Source organism: Pleurodeles waltl, chromosome 3_1 (genome assembly GCF_031143425.1).
Source record: "Pleurodeles waltl isolate 20211129_DDA chromosome 3_1, aPleWal1.hap1.20221129, whole genome shotgun sequence".
Lineage (NCBI taxonomy): Eukaryota > Metazoa > Chordata > Amphibia > Caudata > Salamandridae > Pleurodeles > Pleurodeles waltl.
In genome coordinates, this window is record NC_090440.1 from 368,253,546 (window position 1) to 368,268,976 (window position 15,431).

The 15,431-nt window shown below is 45.4% G+C and overlaps 1 protein-coding gene across 4 annotated transcripts in view; it reads left to right on the forward strand.

The window, feature by feature from the left end:
• The window catches only part of GABPB1 (GA binding protein transcription factor subunit beta 1), a 368,057-nt gene that overhangs the window by 211,627 nt on the left and 140,999 nt on the right, over nucleotides 1-15,431 (forward strand). The gene's annotated exons all lie outside the window — the stretch shown is intronic.

A 15,431-nucleotide genomic window follows, 5' to 3' on the forward strand; every position in this document is an offset into this window, starting at 1 on the left:
TGAGTAAGACGTCGAAAAGTAAATCCATCGACAAACCGAAAGCCCAGGGGACGCCACTGCCAACAGGCCATGGCTCGACCCATAAATCAGGCGACCCGTCGAAGGGGCCGAAAAAGGGCACGCCCATAGCGAAGACACCCGACTCCGGTCGAGGGACCGCTATGGAGCAACCTCGGAGCCGAGAAAGCGGCTCCGAGAGACAAAAACAAGATACCGGCACCGAAAAACATTGGCACCGAGAATCCATGCCGAAAGGAACAAAAATTCTGTCGGTGCCGAAACTGAAAAAAGATTCTCTCTCGGCGCCGAAAAATACCACACCTTCATCCTACTCAGAGGAACAAGGACTAAGTGGCCAAATGCACAAATTTGGACAAGAGCTCCAAAGTGTAGAATCGGACTACACACAAAAGAGACTGTGCATCCAGCAAGATACAGGGAAGATATCAACCCTTCCCCCAATCATGAGGAAAAGAAGGATCGGACTTCCAAAGGATGACACACAACCACAAGCCAAAGTGGTTAAAAAAGTCACGCCTCCGCCCTCTCCTCCACAGGCATCGCCGGCACAAACACCGCCACAAATGCACTCACCAGCGCAAACTACCATAAGTCATGATGATCAGGATCAAGACGCTTGGGACCTGTATGACACCCCAGTGCCGGACAATGATCCCGAGTCATACCCCACAAAGCCGTCACCGCCAGAGGACAGTACCTCATACTCGCAACTGGTGGCTAGGGCTGCAGACTTCCACAATGTCCAACTGCATTCCGATCCTATAGAGGATGATTTCTTGTTTAACACCCTCTCGGCTACACATAGCCAATATCAATGTCTCCCAATGCTACCAGGGATGTTACGGCACGCAAAACAAATTTTTGAGGAGCCCGTAAAATCAAGAGCCATCACCCCAAGGGTGGATAAGAAATACAAACCACCACCCACAGACCCAGTGTTTATTACTTCGCAGTTACCACCCGACTCTGTGGTAGTAGGGGCAGCTCGCAAAAGAGCAAATTCACATACATCTGGCGACGCCCCACCTCCGGACAAAGAAAGCCGAAAATTTGACGCGGCAGGGAAAAGAGTGGCGTCACAGGCAGCCAACCAGTGGCGCATCGCAAATTCACAAGCGCTGCTGGCCAGATATGACCGCGCACACTGGGACGAGATGCAACTTCTCGTAGACCATCTTCCCCAGGAATACCAAAAAAGGGCGCAGCAAATAGTGGAAGAGGGACAAACGATCTCAAACAATCAAATCCGCTCTTCACTAGACGCAGCCGATACTGCAGCAAGAACAGTCAACACTGCTGTCACCATAAGGAGACACGCTTGGCTACGCACTTCAGGCTTCAAACCTGAAATCCAGCAGGCTGTCCTTAATATGCCCTTCAACGAGAAACAACTGTTTGGCTCGGAAGTGGATACAGCCATTGAAAAACTTAAAAAGGACACAGACACGGCCAAAGCCATGGGCGCACTCTACTCCCCGCAGAGCAGAGGCTCTTTCAAAAAAACTCCATTTAGAGGGGGGTTTCGTGGCCAACCCACAGACACCACCAGCCAACAATCAAGAACCACACCATATCAGGGTTCCTTCCAAAGGGGAGGTTTCAGGGGATATCGGGGGGGTCAATTCCCAAGGAGTAGGGGAAGATTCCAGACTCCAAAAACACCTCCACCTAAACAGTGACTTTCAAGTCACGCAACCCCTTCACTCAACACCAGTGGGGGGAAGACTAAGCCAATTCTACCAATCTTGGCAACAGATTACAACAGACAATTGGGTATTAGCAATAATCCAACATGGCTATTGCATAGAATTCCACAACTTCCCACCGAACATCCCCCCCAAAACACGCAAAATGTCACAACATCATTTAGAACTTTTAGGACTAGAAGTTCAAGCACTACTGCAAAAGGATGCAATAGAATTAGTACCAGTACAACAAAAAAACACAGGAGTTTACTCCCTGTACTTTCTAATTCCAAAAAGAGACGAAACATTGAGACCAATATTAGATCTCAGGACACTAAATACCTACATCATATCGGACCATTTTCACATGGTCACACTACAAGACATCATTCCACTGCTCAAACAGCAAGATTACATGACCACATTAGACCTAAAGGATGCGTACTTTCATATACCAATACACCCTTCTCACAGAAAGTACCTACGGTTTGTATTCAAAGGAATACATTACCAATTCAAGGTGTTGCCATTCGGAATAACAACTGCACCAAGAGTGTTCACAAAATGTCTAGCAGTAGTAGCAGCACACATCAGGAGACAACAGATACATGTGTTCCCTTACCTAGACGACTGGCTAATCAAAACCAACACAGTAAAAAAATGCGCAAACTACACCACCTTTGTCATACAAACCCTTCACAAACTGGGGTTTTCCATCAACTACACAAAATCACACCTAGAACCGTGTCAAACACAACAATATCTAGGAGCAACCATCAACACATCAAAGGGAATTGCCACTCCAAGTCCACAAAGAGTGCAGGCATTCCACAAGCTAATAAGTGCTATGTTTCCAAACCAAAAGATACAAGCAAAATTTGCGCTAAAACTTCTAGGCATGATGTCATCATGCATAGCCATTGTCCCAAACGCAAGACTACACATGCGACCCTTACAACAGTGTCTAGCATCACAATGGTCACAGGCACAGGGTCAACTTCAAAATCTGGTGTTGGTAAACCGCCAAACATACCTCTCGCTTCTATGGTGGAACAGAAAAAATTTAAACAAAGGGCGGACATTTCAGGACCCAGTGCCATAATACGTTATAACAACAGATGCTTCCATGACAGGGTGGGGAGCACACCTCAATCACCACAGCATTCAAGGACAATGGGATATACACGAAACAAAATTTCATATCAATTACCTAGAACTGTTGGCAGTATTTCTAGCGTTAAAAGCCTTCCAACCCATAATAACACACAAATACATTCTTGTCAAAACAGACAACATAACAACAATGTATTATCTAAACAAACAAGGAGGAACACACTCAACACAATTGTGCCTCCTAACACAAAAAATTTGGCAGTGGGCGATTCACAACAACATTCGCCTAATAGCACAATTTATTCCAGGAATACAAAACCAACTAGCAGACAACCTTTCGCGAGACCACCAACAAGTCCACGAATGGGAAATTCACCCCCAAGTTCTGAACAAGTACTTTCAAATTTGGGGAACACCCCAGATAGATTTGTTCGCAACAAGAGAAAACTCAAAATGCCAAAACTTCGCATCCAGGTACCCACACTGCGAATCACAAGGCAATGCTCTATGGATGAATTGGTCAGGGATATTTGCGTACGCTTTTCCCCCTCTCCCTCTCCTTCCATATCTAGTAAACAAGTTAAGTCAAAACCAACTCAAACTCATACTGATAGCACCCACATGGGCAAGACAACCTTGGTATACAACTCTACTAGACCTTTCACTAGTACCGCATGTCAAACTACCCAACAGGCCAGATCTGTTAACACAACACAAACAACAGATCAGACATCCAAACCCAGCATCATTGAATCTGGCAATTTGGCTCCTGAAATCCTAGAATTCGGACACTTGGGCCTCACACAAGAATGCATGGAGGTCATAAAACAAGCTAGAAAACCTTCCACTAGACACTGCTATGCATCTAAGTGGAAAAGATTTGTTTACTACTGCCATACCAATCAAATACAACCAGTACATGCCTCTACTAAAGACATAGTAGGATACTTACTACATTTGCAAAAAGCAAATCTCGCTTTTTCATCTATAAAAATACACCTCGCAGCTATATCTGCTTACCTACAAACTACTCATTCATCCTCTCTATTTAGAATACCAGTTATTAAAGCATTCATGGAAGGGCTAAAAAGAATTATACCACCAAGAACACCACCAGTTCCTTCATTGAATCTTAACATCGTCTTAACAAGACTCATGGGTCCCCCTTTCGAACCCATGCATTCCTGTGAAATGCAATATCTAACCTGGAAGGTCGCATTTCTCATTGCAATCACATCCCTCAGAAGAGTAAGTGAAATACAGGCATTTACCATACAAGAACCATTTATTCAAATACACAACAATAAAATAGTTCTAAGAACAAATCCAAAATTTCTGCCAAAAGTAATCTCACCATTCCATTTAAATCAAACAGTAGAATTGCCAGTGTTCTTCCCACAACCAAATTCTGTGGCTGAAAGGGCACTACATACATTAGACATCAAAAGAGCACTAATGTATTACATTGACAGAACAAAGCTAATCAGGAAAACAAAACAACTGTTCATAGCTTTTCAAAAACCACACATAGGAAATCCAATCTCTAAACAAGGCATTGCTAGATGGATAGTCAGATGCATTCAAACATGCTATCTTAAAGCCAAAAGAGAATTGCCTATTACACCAAAGGCACACTCAACCAGAAAGAAAGGTGCTACAATGGCCTTTCTAGGAAACATTCCTATGAGCGAAATATGTAAGGCTGCAACCTGGTCTACGCCTCATACGTTTACTAAACACTACTGTGTAGACGTACTAAATGCACAACAAGCTACAGTGGGCCAAGCTGTACTAAGAACATTATTCCAAACTACTTCAACTCCTACAGGCTAAACCACCGCTTTTAGGGGAGGTAACTGCTTTATAGTCTATGCCAAACATGTGTATCTGCAGCAACATATGCCATCGAACTGAAAATGTCACTTACCCAGTGTACATCTGTTCGTGGCATTAGTCGCTGCAGATTCACATGTACCCTCCCACCTCCCCGGGAAGCCTGTAGCCGTTTAGAAGTAGATCATAAACCTTAAACATTTAAACATTTGTAAAAAATTATTAGAAACTCTTATCATACATACATATTCACTCCATTGCATGGGCACTATTTATACCAAACAACTCCATCCTCACCCTCTGCGGGGAAAACAATCTAAGATGGAGTCGACGCCCATGCGCAATGGAGCCAAAGAGGGAGGAGTCCTTCGGTCCCGTGACCAAAAAGACTTCTTCGAAGAAAAACAACTTGTAATACTCCGAGCCCAACACCAGGCAGCGGACTGTGCCAAACATGTGAATCTGCAGCGACTAATGCCACGAACAGATGTACACTGGGTAAGTGACATTTTCATTTTTTAGGTATTCAAGTACGTTTACACCTTAACTTGCATTTTTATGACGGGGAGAGGAGTATAACTTTACTACAGTATTGGAACGTTCATAGATTCACATGCTTGAATCCTTCCCCCACGTCGAGATTTATATAAAAGCAATGCTCTAATGTTAATATGCATTACAGGCCGTAAGCCTTTAGCTTATTAACATATCACAGTCCTTTTTTTGTAAAAAGGACCAAATCGTAGAGTCCACCAGTCAGGCTACACCATCCTCTAGAACCCTCCTGTGAGGAGCTGCTTTCCTCAGATTTTCCACCGCACGTCATGCTAAGTAGCATCCTCTGAGCTCTGCTAATTTTGTTCTCAGACAGTTATTCTGAGGTTTTTTTTATTGAAATTTTGACCTTCTTCACAGAAGATGAATTCTCTTCAGGTTGGTGTTTCAAACTTACATCCACCATGTAAGAGACACAGAAAAAAGGGGTTTTCAGATCTTGTGCTACCTGCATGAAGAAGAGGCTTCATAATGATGACCCATGTTATGACTGCAAATAAGTCATAAGATCATCGAATGCAAGGTATGTTGCAAATTCTCTGCAAAGACATTAAAAGATCGTGAGGGACGTGTCCTCCTCTGGCTAAAGAAGGTGAAATCTAGAGACAACCCATTCTCTGACGATCAGAGTACCTCCTCTTCCGTTTCAGTCACCAAGACACCAGTGAAGAGACATAGTGAGAGAGATACATCACCTGTCTCTAAGGAACCTCCACAAAAGTCACTAAAGTCATCTGAGGGCTCCTCAAAACTTCGTAGACCTTCAAAGAAACAGTCATTACAGTCAGAGAAAACAAAAAAGTCAGATTCCATTTCAAAATCAAAAAGGGAATCTCATTCTGAGCCCCCAACACCTCCTTTGCAGTACACTTAAAAAATAAAAAAAAGCCTCTGCACGATATCCCGGTCGACGGCACAGGTGTCAACACTGCGCACCTTGTCGACGATTCTCCCGCCATCAACACTCTTGTCGACGGAGCACCCATCGACGACTCCACCGACGATGCTACTGCTGTCGACGACGCCTCCATTGAAGACTCTCCCATTGACGATGCCTCTGTCAACGAATAAGTTGTCAAATTTACCACTGTCGATGACCACGATCAGTCTCTCATTGACAACCCTAAAAACACCGTCAAGAACGCAGAGACCATGAACACTGTCTCTTGTCTTGTCGACGGAACAGATAGATAAGACCTAAAAAGCTTAAAAAAGCATGCTTGGCCCCATCTCTGACGACATCTAGCAAAGTTACTAGGCTTCTACCATCCCACCTTTTGGATGAGGATGATTCGGAAGAAGATGGGCTATATGGAGTGGCTAGAAGCTCTTCACAGCTGCATGTCAAGTGTCAGGAATATTCAGATGATGGCTCATAATATGACCAACCCCCTCATCAGCAGTGGGAGATGGTATGTCTACTGTAGGAACCTGGCCTGGTGTGTGGTGGGTACCTTAAGGTACTTACCCCTTATACCAGGTATTCTTTATTAGTGTAGTGTGGGCAGTGACTACAAACCTGGCTCTCTAAAGGTAGCTGTGGATGACTAGCCTAGGCTTTTCTAGGACACATGCAAAGCTCATGCATTATCACTGAGGTCACACAGCACTTACATACATGAAAGAAAACACTCAGTGTTACAAAAATAAAGGTATTTTATTTTAGTGACACAAAAAAGTACTAGAGAGGACACCCTCCACTGAGCGGTAACACACTAGACACGTACACTAGTAATCAGAAATAGGCATAGAAAGCCGAAGAAAACAGTGCAAATGCAATAGACAATTGTGACCTTAGGGCAGAGGTCTTCAATCTGGGGGTTGCGACCCACAGGGGGGGCCATGGAGACATGGGCAGGGGCTCGCGCATTCCCCCAGCCTCACTTCTCCTATCATTAAAAAATGCCTCCGCTGAACTTTGATTTACTGAGTCTCCTGTGCTGAGAAATAAAGCCACACAGACAGCTAAAAGCACTTTCGTGCCAGGGTGCTTGCTTCCTGAATGAAATGCAAATGTGCCCTACAAGTTGCTCTGCAAATGTAAAGGATAATCTGCAACTATAAAGGCTGCTTGGTAGCCGGATCTTGGGTTTGAATGATCGAGTCACTCAAAGCTTTATTATGACAAACATTTATTCTTTATGAGTATTAGTGCAGAGTTAACTGTACTGTGAAGTGTGTGATTTTAATTGTAATTATATTTACATAGCGCTTACTTCTTTCACCTGGAGGTGTTGAAGGGACAGCTATTAAATATGGCATTACATATGCTCTGATATTACTTAAATCTACATTTTGGAAGCTCTGTTTTATCTTAAACCTTTTTGTAGTGGCCCATCTTAATATGTGTGTAACGCAAGTATAAAATAATGCCTCACATATTCACAGTGCTTTCTGTCACAGGCTGTGACCTCGTAGCACTGAAAATACTCAAGTCACTATTCTCCACTGCGCCAACCAAGATTTAATTATTTTGCTTTTCCTTTATACACAGACCTCTGCAGTGCACTATCAAATAGTGGTTTCATAATGCACTACAGTGCATCTCCCAATGAGTAACATCTTTCTCTTATTTTATTCCATTTAAGCTCACTGTTATTTTATATGTAGCTACCTGAAAGTGAAAGACTTTAAAAATAATTACAGAATATTTTGGGGCTTATTTATGAGAAGCTTACACAGCCAGAGCATCATATATTCGATTCTCCGGCGGTGCAAGCCTCTCATTCATACCTAGAGGTGACGCAAAGCCACTCTGCATGGCTTTTCATGGCGTCATAGATATGGAATAAGGCAAAGCAGTGCAAGCCACTGTGTTGCCTTACTTTGCGTCAAGAAGGCAATCCATGGGCATTGTGGTGGGTGTTCCCATGCAACACCCATGGATTTTGAAGCTGCCCTAGATGTACAAAATCACATAAAGTGCATCAGTGCCAAAAACCTACGCCTCCCCAGAGCAGGTGTAATGAGGAAAAATGTTTTAATTTCTACTTGTTTTTTCCTCTTTCCATGTGTGTTGCTATCTGCTGCACTTATAGAAAGAGGAAATGCCTCTTGGGATTGTTTTTGTGCAGTAAGGTACCCATTCCTGCACAAAAACAATCCATCCTTCGTTGGAGCTAGGCAGCAATTTGTGCACCAGCACAGGGGGAAAGGACAGGAATGCACTGTATTTCATAAATATGGTCCATTCCTTTTATATTGTCATAGGGCAGTGTAGCAAGAAGACTTGCGCCACTGCTCTATGCCAGTTCCTCATATATTCAGACCTTAGTTTTTAGTCACACCTTTAACCATGCCCCCACACTACTGACCTTTGGTTTGCTAAACACTGTTTGATATTTCCTAACTGAAAAAATAATTTGCTGTGGGAATTGGAGACATTTATGATTGTCAATGATGAGGAGTACCAGGTTCTAGAAATTTGTGTCAGAGGGGGTCCTTACACATAAAACATTTTGAGACGGGGGTCCCAGCATCAAAAGGTTTGAAGACCTCTGACCTAGGGGAAGCCCAAACCATAGACTAAAAAATGGAATGCGAATACAGGACCCCCACCTAGGTAAGTAGAATGTGTAGAAGGGAGCTGGGGGTACTAGCAAACCCCAAATGTAAGTACCACAGTGCACTCTTGCGAGCGGGAAGAAAGGAGTAAGTTACTGGATTTTCCCCACACCACACAAAAGAAAGGAAAATAAGAAAATGCAACACTCAGACAAGACTGCAAGAAACTAGTGGTGTATTCCTGAAGAGGAAGACCATTGGAAGAAGGGAACCAAGTCCAGAAGTCACAGAAGAGTCCAATGACAGGAACCACTGCCCACCCTGCTGTGGTTGCAGGAGTTGGTCGACTGTGGGACGAAGACGGTCAGGAATGCAGCCCTGGAGCAGGTGAAGAGTTCCTGGAGGTTGAAGTTGAAGTCCCACGCCGGATAGAAGATTGCAGTCAGTCAGTGGCATGGGAAAGCCACCAACAAGCCTTGGCAAAGGCAGAAGTCGCGGTGAAGCACAAGTGGAGCTGCCAGGGACCAGCAAGGTCCAGGAGGACTCAAACCACTGGGGAAGTCCTGGGGGGGGGGGGGGAGGTACCTCAGCAAGGCAGAGAGTCCACACAAGTAGAGGCAGCCCCCACAGGAGACCCACCTAATGATGAACCAGGAGTCACAGAGAACCCTAAGCAGCACAACTGGAGAAGGGTCCCCCGCTGCAGGAGAAGTACATAGATGGTTGTGTGTCGCACGAAGGAGTGCTGGGGGCTGAGGCTACACGGAGCCTGAAGATTGCTTGGAGGAGATGGCAACAGGTCTTGTTGGCTGGAAGAGACGTGGTGCACGTTGGTACTGTCCTGTGTGGAAAGACAAGGGATTACCTCCACCAAAGTTGGCCAGCTGGCAGAGAGGACCAGGAGGACTACTTTGGACCACCACCTGTGATGCAGGATCCACGCAGCTCAGGGTGAGAGGACATCTATGCAGCCGGTCGTTGTTGCAGTTGGTGCTTGTGAATGCAGGGGACTGACTACTTAACCCCAAGGGAGATTCCTCCTTCTCTCTCGTGCAGACTGAAAATTTGCCGCCCTCAGAGGATGCACTGCTGGGGAAACGTTGCAGAAGCTGGAGGGAGCCATGGAAACAATACTGCAAGCAGAGTCTTCGTCGTGGATGCAGATTGTCGGTTCTTGGAGGGTCCAGTCATGGTTCCAGTGGCCATAAGTTGAAGTAGAGGTTGCAGAGGAGTCCTGCTGGAATCTTGCAAACCGAATCTGAGGACCCACCCAAGAGAGAGACCCTAAGTAGCCATGAAAGGGGATTGGTCACCTAGCCAGGTGACCACCTATCAAGAGGGGGCTTTGACGTCACCTGCTTATCTTGGCCACTCAGATGCTCCCAGAGGCCCCTGCCAACCTTGGATTCAAGATCGCAGAACCCAGGGACCCTCTGGAGGAGCTCTGGGCGTGGTCCCTCCCCTTTGCATTGCCAGTTCTGCACCAGCGTACCAGTGGCTTGGGGAGTCTACTCCTCCAAAGCAAAGTAACACCTATTTCCAAAGGGCAAGGGTATTACCCCCTCACCCAAAGGAAATCATTTGTTCTGCCTTCCTGGGCTTGAGCTGTTCAAGCAGCAGGAGAGCAGAAACCAGTTTGAGGGGTGGCAGTAGCTTGTGCTGCTCGGATAACCACAGAAGACTGATAGGAGCAATGCTGGGGGTACTCTAAGGAGCCCCCGGAGAGCATGGAATCATACTTCCAATACTGGCAACAGCATTGGTGTATGGTTCTGACATGTTTGATACCAAACATGCCTAGATTCGGAGTTGCCATTATGTAGCTGGACATAGGTAGTGACCCAAGTCCAGAACACGAAACAAATTGTCTCCGCACTCACAAAGTCCAGGAAAATCAATCCGGAGTTCGTAGGGGCACCTCTGCTAGTGCAGGGGTGCCCTCACACCCAGGTACTTGCACCCTGCCCCTTGGGCTAGGAGGGCCTACCATAGGGGTGACTTACAGTGACCTGGTGCAGTGACCTGTTGTGAAAAGGGTACATGCACCATTTCACACAGGCTGCAATGGCAGGCCTGCAGATACTTTGCATGGGCTCACTATGGGTGGCATAATACATGCTGCAGCTGATGGGGGATCTCCTGGTACCCCAATGCCCTGGGTACTATATACTAGGGGATTTTCATGGGGGCACCAGTATGCCAAATGTGGGGTGTAAGTGGCTAAAGTAACCAAGTTTGAAAGGAGAGAGCATAATCACTGGAGTCCTGGTTAGCAGGATCCCAGTGAACACAGTCAAATACCCTGACAACTTACAGAAAATGGGGGTAACCATGCCAAGAAAGAGGGTACTTTCCTACATCTACCTTCCGGCATGGTGTTGGACCGGCAGACTATGGTGAAAAATTACAGGGAACATTTTCCGACAGTATCTAAGTCTGTACAACAATCACTGATTTCCACAATCCCAGCAACCCTCTCAACCACAGATGTTTCCTCTGACATAATCACAAGATTACCCTCTGGCTGTACCTACGCAGAACCAGACTTCCTCGGAGGAAGAAGGGAAAGAGAGTGGGATCCACAGCCATCAAGATGAACGGGATGAATATATCATACCGCCGCCTGCGTCTCCCTTACCACCTGAAGTAGAATCTCCTCTTGAGGATATAGGAGGTTTTCACAACCTACTGGAAAGGGCAGCCACACGCTTCGACTTACCAATGCCAGCAATACAGTAAGATTGTTTCCTGTACGATTTCAAAGAGCCCCGCAGGAAAACTGTCAGAGTTATTCCTATCATGTTTGGAGCCAAGGATTGAAAATGATGCGTAACCCTGCAATAGTACCTGCAGTATTAACTAAACTTGTTTAGAAGAAAAAAAAAGTACAAGTCCCCAGATGGCGCTCCTGCCTGTCTAACGAGTCACCCAAAGCCAAACTCTGTTATCTCAGTCGGTGCAACAACGCTCTAGTAACCCTTCCACACCTTTAACCACACTGCTAGATATAGAAGGAAGGCACGTTGATAACAGCGGCAAGCGCTTTTCCTCAATTTTGGCCATTGCTGTATGAGCTGCAAATTCCATGGCGCTCTTTTGGAGATATGACAGTCAGCTATGGTTGGATATTGCTCAGTATTTGGAAGAACTCCCGGAGAACATCCAGGGAAAAGCCAAGAAAGTATTGTTGGAAGGACAGAGTTCTGCCGAAATTATTGACTACACACTCAACTTCACCGCCATGGGTTTTAGACAATTAGCTGGGGCAGCAGTATTAAGATGTCAAAGGTGGCTTATGGCCACTAATTTCCGACCTGAGGTTCAGACAAAAATATTGTTTGGGAAGCACGTTGATGCGCTTCAAGCTATAAAATCAGACACTGACATCGCCAGATCGCTGGGCACTCTTCAATATAGAAAAATACCTTTTTGTGGGACCTGAGGAAGTGGCCAGCCTTCATTTTGTGGAGGATACCAACAGTATAGGTATCCAACATACTCCTCCAGTATTCACAGCGCCACGCCTCAATATCAGCAAAGGCAACCTTGTCAAAGAGGAAACCCTGAAAGGCAGGGCAAGGAAGCCTCCTGTAGGCAAGGACTGCCTTCAAGCGCTGGCTACCTCTCATTCTTCCCCCATCAAGACTTCAAGGAACACTGAAAGACCACCTCCATTGGTGGTGGCAAATAACCAAGTACCAATGGGCCCTAGACATAATTCAATTTGGCCACAGTCTAAAGTTTGTACAAAAACCCCATTGACACCACCTTCTCTAATGCAACAAAACATCTGCATTTGCTCAGCTTAGAAGCGGAGATCATGTTACGGAAAAGAGCAATAGAAGTCATACCCTATTCTCAAAGGGGGAAAGACTTTTTTTTAAAACACTTTTATTTGTATTTCAAATGAGACACATTATTTTTGATGCTGTAACGTATTACACGGACATATCGCACACCATTGCGTGCCATCAGTTGGTGACTGCTTCATACATTATAATGCCACAAACTCAGAGTGACCTTTGTTATAATTCTATATTCAAATGCATTGGTAGTCCATGATGCAGGCATTTTAGGAGCTGCAGAGTCAAAGTGTCATGCTTGTGAGACAGGGAGTCAGTTTCCACCAGTTGCATCTCTTTAAACCCATATAAAAGCCCTTCTCTAGTATAAAAGTAACAAACTAACCATGTAACTTGCCCAGATATGTCAGACTTAACTTTATGGAGTACGGGTGCAATTGCCAGGCTGCATGCCACGCGTTCCTCAATGTGTCCCCCCCTCCTGTCTGTGACAGAGGGGGGCCCACCGAGGACGGAGGGTAGGACGCTAGGGGGCTCACTCAGGGGTCAGCCAGGAGGGTCATACCAGGTGTGTAAACTTACAGGAGGGAATTGAGTATGTACTTATCATACTTCTAACCCTCATTGATTAGAGGTTCATCAGAGTCCTCATCTATGGCCGCATTTAGGGTTTCCCAGGTGTCTGCCACCGCTCCCCACAGGGGAGGCCATCGGTCTGCACCTCAGTCCTCTCATCTCTTCTCTCTCTTGCACAGCGTGTGACATCCGCTACCCATGTGTCCAGTCTAGGCCCATATTTATTTTTCCAGGCAATTGACACTCTCCTGTGTGCTAACACCAATGCCAGGTCAGCAAACCTGTTCCCCAACTATTTAGGACAGTTCCTGTCAAAAAGCCCCAGTAAACATACAGTGGACCAGTTATCCAGTTGCTTGTCTAATGTGCTGTTGAGCCGCGCAAGGACTCTCCTCAATAGTATCTTAATGTTTGACATTCCCAGGTCATGTGACAAAAGTCAGTATCAATCAGCTGGCATCGAGGGCATGCCCCTGACATCACACCATATATCCGGTTAATTCTATGTGGCGTGAGGTAGGTCCTATGGACGTAGTTGTACTGTATGTACTTCAGGCATGTGTTTTTTGTTAAGCCTTGTGTGCATATACTAGGGTCCTAGCCCATTCGGCATCTGTCACGTTTCTGCCTATATCTGTGTCCCATTTATGTTGCAGGCCACCCAGTGAACATTCAGTCTTCCCATTCAGTGCTCTGTAAATCCATGTGATAAGTTGAGATTCCCACCCCCCAAATAGTCAGCATGGTCTGGAGAACTGCAGCTGTGAGGGGCTTGTCGTTTCCATCACTGCACAGATCTTTTAGGGCTCGTATAATTGCCTGTCCATAGACAATACAAATCTTTGATAAGAATGATGTAATTTTGTATCGGTGTGAGTCAATACTGTCGCCTTCATATGCGCCCACTCCAGGAGGAGCCACACAAGTAATGGAAACAGATGTGAGAGTCCTTGGAAGATATAATCCAGGTAACTCCACTCATGATAATCTCTCAATTGGTGGACGGTCCATGCAAATGTCTTGGGAGGCCTTCACTTCTTAGCTCAAATTTCCCTGTTAACCTCAACAACGGATGTGTTGCAGGACAGATGGGGCGTCTACTTACAGGATCTTCAAGTAAGCAGCAAAGGGCCTACCTCACTCGGCACTCTTCACATCAGCCTCCTCGAACTGAGAGCAGTGTATTTAGCGTTACAAGCCTTCCTTCTGAGAATTTGTGCATCAGCAGTACTTGTCAGAAAGGACAACACAACAACAATGCACTACAATCTCTCACATCTGTTGTCCCAGGAAGCACAAACCATTTTGAGTTGATGCATTCAGCATTCGGTGCACATAAAGGCAGAGCACATTCCAGGAAATCAAAATGACATTGCAATCTTCTTTAAGCAGGCTGATAACATCTCCTCATGAATGGGAATTGGACCAGAAGACACTGGATGTAATATTCTTCTAGTGAGGCAAACTGAACTTCGATCTCTTTGCGACCTACCAGAATGCGAAATGCCAGTTTTATGCTACTGGGTTTGTGGGGGGGGGAGGCCTTTTCGGTTGCATGGTCAGGAATCTATGCTTACGCCTTTCCTCCAATTCCTCTCCTCCCAAAAGTAATCAGCAAGGTCAAATCAGAACTCTGCCAGATCATACTAATAGCTCCTGCGTGACCACGCCAGCACTGGTACATGGCGCTACTCCTGCTATCTCTATGTCCTCCCATCAAAATGAAGCCGATTTTATCATTGCTGGCCATGAACCAGGGCCAAGTGAGATATCCAGATCCCAAATCTCTAAGTTTATTGGCATGGCTTCTGAGTTCCAGGAATTTGGCCACTTCCCTAAGGATTGCAAAGAAATCCTTGCCAAGGTCAGAGCAGACAGTACAAATAAGACATACCACCTAAAGTGGAAGCAGTTCTGTTTGTGGTGCAGTTCTGCTAATATACCTCCTCTCTCCTCCACACCTGAATAGATCTTATCTTATCTGTTTCAACTAGCACACTCAGGATGGGCACATGCGTCTGTAAGAGTTAATCTGGCATCCATTTCTTGGTTTAGGAGAATATCCAGTAAACCATCTCTTTTGTCTAAGCGAATCATAAAACAATTCTTAAAAGGTCTTTTTAGATCCTTCCCTCTAGTCAAAGCCCCTCCTCCGGCATGGTAACTTAACACGTTCTTGGCGAGTTGATAAAAGAACCATTTGAGCCCATAAATAGGATGGACATCAAATACCTTACTTGGAAGGTTGCCCCTCCTCCTTGCGCTTACGTCTGCACGCAGGGTCAGTGAAATCCAGGCATTTACAATACAGGAGCCCTTCTTACAATTCAGAGAGGATAGA